Genomic DNA, 6,831 nt, shown 5'->3' on the forward strand with positions numbered 1-6,831 from the left:
CCATATTAGAGAAGTTTTCAACTATAATCTCTTCAAATATTTTCTCAGTCCCTTCTTTTTCTCTTCTTCTTCTGGGACCCCTATAATTTGAATGTTGGTGCATTTAATGTTGTCCCTGAGGTCTCTGAGACTGTCCTCAATTCTTTTCATTCTTTTTTCTTTATTCTGCTCTGCAGTAGTTATTTCCACTATTTTATCTTCCAGGTCACTTATCAGTTCTTCTGCCTCAGTTATTCTGCTATTCATCCCTCTAGAGAATTTTAAATTTCATTTATTGTCTTATTCATCACTGTTTGTTTGCTCTTTAGTTCTTCTAGGTCCTTGTTAAACGTTTCTTGTATTTTCTCCATTCTATTTCCAAGATTTTGGATCATCTTTACTATCATTATTCTGAATTCTTTTTCAGGTAGACTGCCTATTTCCTCTTCATTTGTTAGGTCTGGTGGGTTCTTGCCTTGCTCCTTCATCTGCTGTGTGTTTCTCTGTCTTCTCATTTTGCTTAACTTACTGCGTTTGGGGGTCTCCTTTTCACAGGCTGCAGGTTCGTAGCTCCCGTTGTTTTTGGTGTCTGCCCCCAGTGGCTAAGGTTGGTTCAGTGGGTTGTGTAGGCTTCCTGGGGGAGAGGACTAGTGCCTGTTTTCTGGTGGATGAGGCTGGATCTTGTCTTTCTGGTGGGCAGGTCCGCGTCTGGTGGTGTGTTTGGGGGTGTCTGTGGACTTATTATTATTTTAGGTAGCCTCTCTGCTAATGGATGGGGTTGTGCTCCTGTCTTGCTAGTTGTTTGGCATAGGGTGTCCAGCACTGTAGCTTGCTGGTCGTTGAGTGGAGCTGGGTCTTGGCGTTGAGATGGAGATCTCTGGGAGATTTCTGCCATTTGATATTATGTGGAGCTGGGAGGTCTCTTGTGGACCAGTGTCCTGAACTTGGCTCTCCCACCTCAGAGGCACAGCCCTGATGCCTGGCTGGAGCACCAAGAGCCTGTCATCCCCACAGCTCAGAATAAAAGGGAGGGAAAAAAAGGAAAGAAAGAAGAAGGTAAAATAAAGTTATTAAAATAAAAATTTTTTTTAAATAATTATTTTTAAAAAAACTTCTGGGCTTTCCTGGTGGTGCAGTGGTTGAGAGTCTGCCTGCCGATGCAGGGGACGCGGGTTCGTGCCCAGGTCCGGGAGGATCCCACATGCCGCGGAGCAGCTGGGCCCGTGAGCCATGGCCGCTGAGCCTGCGCATCCAGAGCCTGTGCTTCGCAACGGAAGAGGCCACAACAGTGAGAGGCCCGCGTAGCGCCAAAAAAAAAAAAAAATTTTAAGTAATAAAAAAAAAAAAACGGACAGACAGAACCCTAGGACAAATGGTAAAAGCAAAGCTATACAGACAAAATCACACACTGAAGCATACACATACACACTCACAGAAAGAGAAAAAGGGAAATATATATATCGTTGCTCCCAAAATCCAACTCCTCAATTCAGACTGATTCGTTGTCTATTTAGGTATTCCAAAGATGCAGGGTACATCCAGTTGATTGTGGAGTTTTAATCCGCTGCTTCTGAGGCTACTGGTAGAGATTTCCCTTTCTCTTCTTTGTTTGCACAGCTCCGGGGGTTCAGCTTTGGATTTGGCCCCGCCTCTGCGTGTAGGTCACCTGAGGGCGTCTCTTCTTCGCTCAGACAGGACGGGGTTAAAGGAGCCGCTGATTCGGGGGCTGTGGCTCACTCAGGCCAGCCTTAGCATCTCATGCCCGTCTCTGGGGTCCGCGCTGATAGCCGTGGCTCGCGCCCGTCTCTGGAGCTCCTTTAAGCAGCGCTCTTAATCTCCTCTCCTCGCACACCAGGAAATAAAGAGGCAAGAAAAAGTCTCTTGCCTCTTCAGCAGTTCCAGACTTTTCCCAGACTCCCTCCTGGCTAGCTGTGGCGCACTAGTCCTTTCAGGCTGTGTTCACGCATCCAACCCCAGTCCTCTCCCTGCGATCCGACCGAAGCCCGAGCCTCAGCTCCCAGCCTCCGCCTCAGCTCCCAGCCCCCGCCCGCCCCGGCGGGTGAGCAGACAAGCCTCTCGGGCTGGTGAGTGCAGGTCGGCACCGATCCCCTGTGCGGGAATCTCTCCGCTTTGCCCTCTGCACCCCTGTTGCTGCACTCTCCTCCGTGGCTCCAAAGCTTCCCCCCCACTCACCCCTCATCTCCACCAGTGAAGGGGCTTCTAGTGTGTGGAAACTTCCTCCTTCACAGCTCCCTCCCAGATGTGCAGGTCCCGTCCTTGTTGTTTCGTCTCTGTTTTTTTCTTTTTTCTTTTGCCCTACCCAGGTACGTGGGGAGTTTCTTGCCTTTTGGGAGGTCTGAGGTCTTCTGCCAGCGTGCAGTAGGTGTTCTGAAGGAGTTGTTCCACATGTGGATGTATTTTTGATATATTTGTGGGGAGGAAGGTGATCGCCGTGTCTTACTCTGACGCCATGTCGAAGCTCCTCCCCTATTCCTGTTTTATTGTTATTTTCAAAATGTGAAGTGTGAAATGTTTCAATGATAAATTCTTTAACCTTTGGGATTGTTGTCTTTTGTTCTTACCTTAAAAAGTTTTTCCCCAAATAGTCAGTAATCACTTACGTTTTTAGATTTTTATGGTCTGACTTTTTTCCATTTAACTCTTACCTGTACCTAGAATTGATTTGAGGTTTTGTGTTCAGTGAAAAGTAAACTTTTTCCCACAAATAACTAATGCATTACCAGGTACCTATTTGTTACAAACAAACAAACAAACAAAAAACCTTTCCCACTGATTTATTTTTCTGTTGTTTTGTTTTTTGTTTGTTTTTAAAATTGAAGTATAGTTGATTTACAATGTTGTATTAATTTTTGCTGTACAACAAAGTGATTCAGTATACATATATATACATTCTTTTTTTAATACGTTTTTCCATTATGGTTTATCATAAGTTACTGAATATAGTTCTGTGTGCTATACAATAGCACCTTGTTTTTTATCCATTCCATGATTAATGGCTTACATCTGCTAACCCCAAACTACCAATCCATCCCTCCCCCAACCCCCTCCCCCTTGCCAACCACAAGTCTGTTCTCTATGTCCATGAGTCTGTTTCTGTTTCATAGGTAGATTCATTAGTGTCATATTTTAGATTCCACATATGTGATGTGATATGGTATTTGTCTTTCTCTTTCTGATTTACTTCACGCAGTATGAGAATCTTTAGTTGCATCCATGTTGCTGCAAATGGCAGTATTTCATTCTTTTTTATAGCTGAGTAGTATTCCATTGTATATGTAGACCACGTCTTCTTTATCCATTCATCTGTTGATGGACGTTTAGGTTGTTTCCATGTCTTGGCTATTGTGAATAGTGCTGCTATGAACATAAGGGTGCATGTATCTTTTTGGATTAGAGTTTTGTCTGGATATGTACCCAGGAGGGAGATTGCTGAATCATATGTTAATTCTATTTTTAGTTTTTTGAGGAACCTCCATACTGTTTTCCATAGTGGCTGTAACTTTCCCACTGATTTATGATTGCATCTTCAATGTGTAAGTCAGAATGCAATGTGCTAGCTAGGTCAGCTTCAAGACTACCTATTTTTCTATTTCAATAATTATCTTTTTATTCTTGTACCAGCGCCACACTGTTATAATTTCATTAATTTTTAACTTTTAATTTTTTATTGTGGGAAATTTCAAGAATATACAAAATAGGTATGATTATATTATAAAATCCTAGGTATTCATCACCCAGATTCAACACTATATTTTTTTTAAAGCATGATAAAAAAAAGCAAAAAAGAAATGGCAAAGAAAAAGGAGAGAGGCGACTAATAATCTTACCATTGCATCTTATTCATTTATGACTTAGTTTCTATCAATAAAATAAGTATAAAATAGTAAGACCCATGTAACATGGTGGAGGAAAAATAGCTGTTCCAGGAATACTAGCTAAGGAGAGCCAGTAACAGAAGAACCAGAACAGAGAATATATGAGGTTCTGATATTCCTGAAAGGCAGGACAAAAAGAAAACCTAAGTTGTATAAGAAGCATGTGAGTTCATAAGAAGTGATGGACCTTTTCTTTACATGAAGTTCAAAGAGGAATGTTTTATTTAAACAACATGGAACAAAATGGACAATGTCCTCCAAAGTAGAGTTGCAGAAGATAACAAAGCAAACTTTAGATTACTTTTTCTCGTCTCAACTTTGGATAAAAACCAAAGTCTGTTTTTAATCACTGTCTTGAGTATATTTCAACTACGAGCTAAAGTAATATCATCCAGGTATATAGTTTTTTAAAGATACTTAACAAATCTAAGATCTTCAGCCATAAGTTTTTAATTAATTGTACCTGTGTCATGACTAAAAGACTGATAAACATATCATTGTTCTTTTCTTTGAAGAACATGGGAGACTGAGCCACCTTGCTTTTGACTGGTGATTCTCAAATATGGTGGAGGGCTTTTTATGATAGCTGTTGAATCTATCAAAAAATGCATGTTTTAAGGTTCTTGTTCCAGTAAAGATGGAATAAGCACTCTGTACCCTATATCTCCCATTGAACACAACTGTGAAATAGGGACGGAATGCATAGAGCAGTTTGAGAACTCTGAAAAGTAATTTTAGCAGGTAGATTGGGGAAGAAGACTAGAATTTGAAATGCCACCAAAATGGTTGTGAGTTTATTATGTTTTTTCCCTTTCAACATCACCTGGCCTGAACACAGTGCAGCCTAAAACCCCAAAGAGAGCCCTGCAGTGCAGACAGTGCTCCAGAAGAAGCCTTCTAGTCCCAGCTTGAGAAGAAGAAAAAGGGGACTCCTAATGCTTGGACTCCTAATGCTTGGAAACAGTGTGAAAATCTGTTTTGCCTTCTTTTTTCCTTCTCTTGGTTCTCTCCCACCATGTCCCCAAGTTAGTCCCATGGTGGCAATGACAAAAACTTGACCTGAAGCTAGCAGGAGCCAAAACTCTGAGGGAAGGGCACCTTTCTTTACAACGGGTGGAGATATGATCCCTAGAGAGTGGGGTAACCCGTCCATTGCATTTGGTTCCTTCTCTGTCCTCTGCCACTTGGGCCCAGACATGGGTGCAGTCACAGATATGCATGACAGACAGGGTAACTAAAGCCCAACTCTCAGACCAGAGGGCCAAAAAGAGGAACACAAGGGAAATGAAAGCACCCAGGGAGATTGGAGAGAAAGAAAGAAACCCCATAAAGTGATTTATGAACAAATGGGCTCCCCCTGAGTTATGCATGCAGGAGTCTGATTCTAATCATCAAATGAAGACTGTGAGAACTGAACTGATAGACCATGGCCAAGGTCCCAAACTAACCACTGAGTGACAGAGATGTGGGACAGATCCTAATAGAACTGCAAAGGCTTTGAAAATTGAAATGATTTTGGAAACAGTGCTCATAGGATGGAATTTGTGATCTGAATGTAACCAGTTTGATTGCCTACTAAAACAAAAATATCAACAATTTTCATCAGATTTGAACAAGACACAGAGTTTAATAATATAGTATTCAAAATACATCCAAATTACTGGACATATAGAGGGTGAGAAAAACCTCAAACTGCATGGAAAAGGCAATTAACAGACCTCAACACCATGATAACACACATATTGGAACTATTTGGCTAAGACTTTATAGCAGCTGTATGTAAATGCTCCAACAAGCAATCACAAACACACTTGAAATAAATGAAAAAATAGAATGTCTCAGCAAAGAAATAGAAAATATAAAGAAGAGCCAAGTAGAAATTTTAGAACCAAAACATGCAATAACCAAAATAAAAAACTCATTGTATAGATCAACAGCAGACTAGAGGTGGCAGAGGAAAGAGTCAGTGAACTTGAAGTTAGGTCAGTAGAAATTATGAAGAACAATAGAAAAAAATTTTTTTTTAAAACGAAGAGAGCCTCAGGGACCTATGGGCCACTAACAGAGGTCTAACATTTATGTCATTTATGTCATCAGGTGAAGAGAAGGAGAAGGAGTACAGTAATGAATAATTATTTGAAGAAACAATGGCTGAAAACTTCCGAAGTTTGACAAAAGACATTTATCTACAGGTCCAAGAGGCTCCTCAAGACTCAAACTATATAAACCCAAAGAAATTCAAGGCTAAACATAGCCAAATTACGGCATTAAAGACAATGAAAATTTATCAAAGGCAGCCAGAGAAAAACAATGCATTACCCAGAGGGCAACAATAAGTCATGTGACTCCAGATTTCTCATCAGAATACCATGGAGGCCAGAAGAAAGTAGCACAACATTTTTTAAAGTGCTGCAAGTAAAGAACTGTTAACCCAGAATTCTATATCCAGTGAAAAAAATCCTTCAGAAATAAGGGTAACATAAAGATATTCTCAGTGAAGGAAAAGTAAAAGAATCCATTTCCATCCTACCTACTCTAAAAGAATTGCCAAAGGAGGCTCTTCACCAGAAGGGAAATGACACCAGAAGGAAAAATTGGAACATCAGGAATGAAGGAAAAGCAATAGAAATGGTAAATATTTGAGTAAATATAATGAACTCTCAATTGAGTTCTTTAAAATATAGTTGATAACTGAAAGCAAAAGTAATGATATTGTATATGGGCTTTTTAATGTATGTGGATATGATATATAACACAACTATAACATAAAGGGGGGATGTAATAAGACCTACATAGTTATAAGGTTTCTACATTCCAATTCAAGAGATAAAATACTACTTCTAAATAAATTGTGGGACATCAAGTATGTGTATACTTTAATCATTAGGGCAGTCACTTAAAATCTATGTAAAGAGTTATAGCCAAAATCACCAATAGATAAATTTAAATGGAATAC

The sequence above is a fragment of the Physeter macrocephalus genome, chromosome 18, assembly GCF_002837175.3.
Source record: "Physeter macrocephalus isolate SW-GA chromosome 18, ASM283717v5, whole genome shotgun sequence".
NCBI classification, from domain to species: Eukaryota; Metazoa; Chordata; class Mammalia; order Artiodactyla; family Physeteridae; genus Physeter; species Physeter macrocephalus.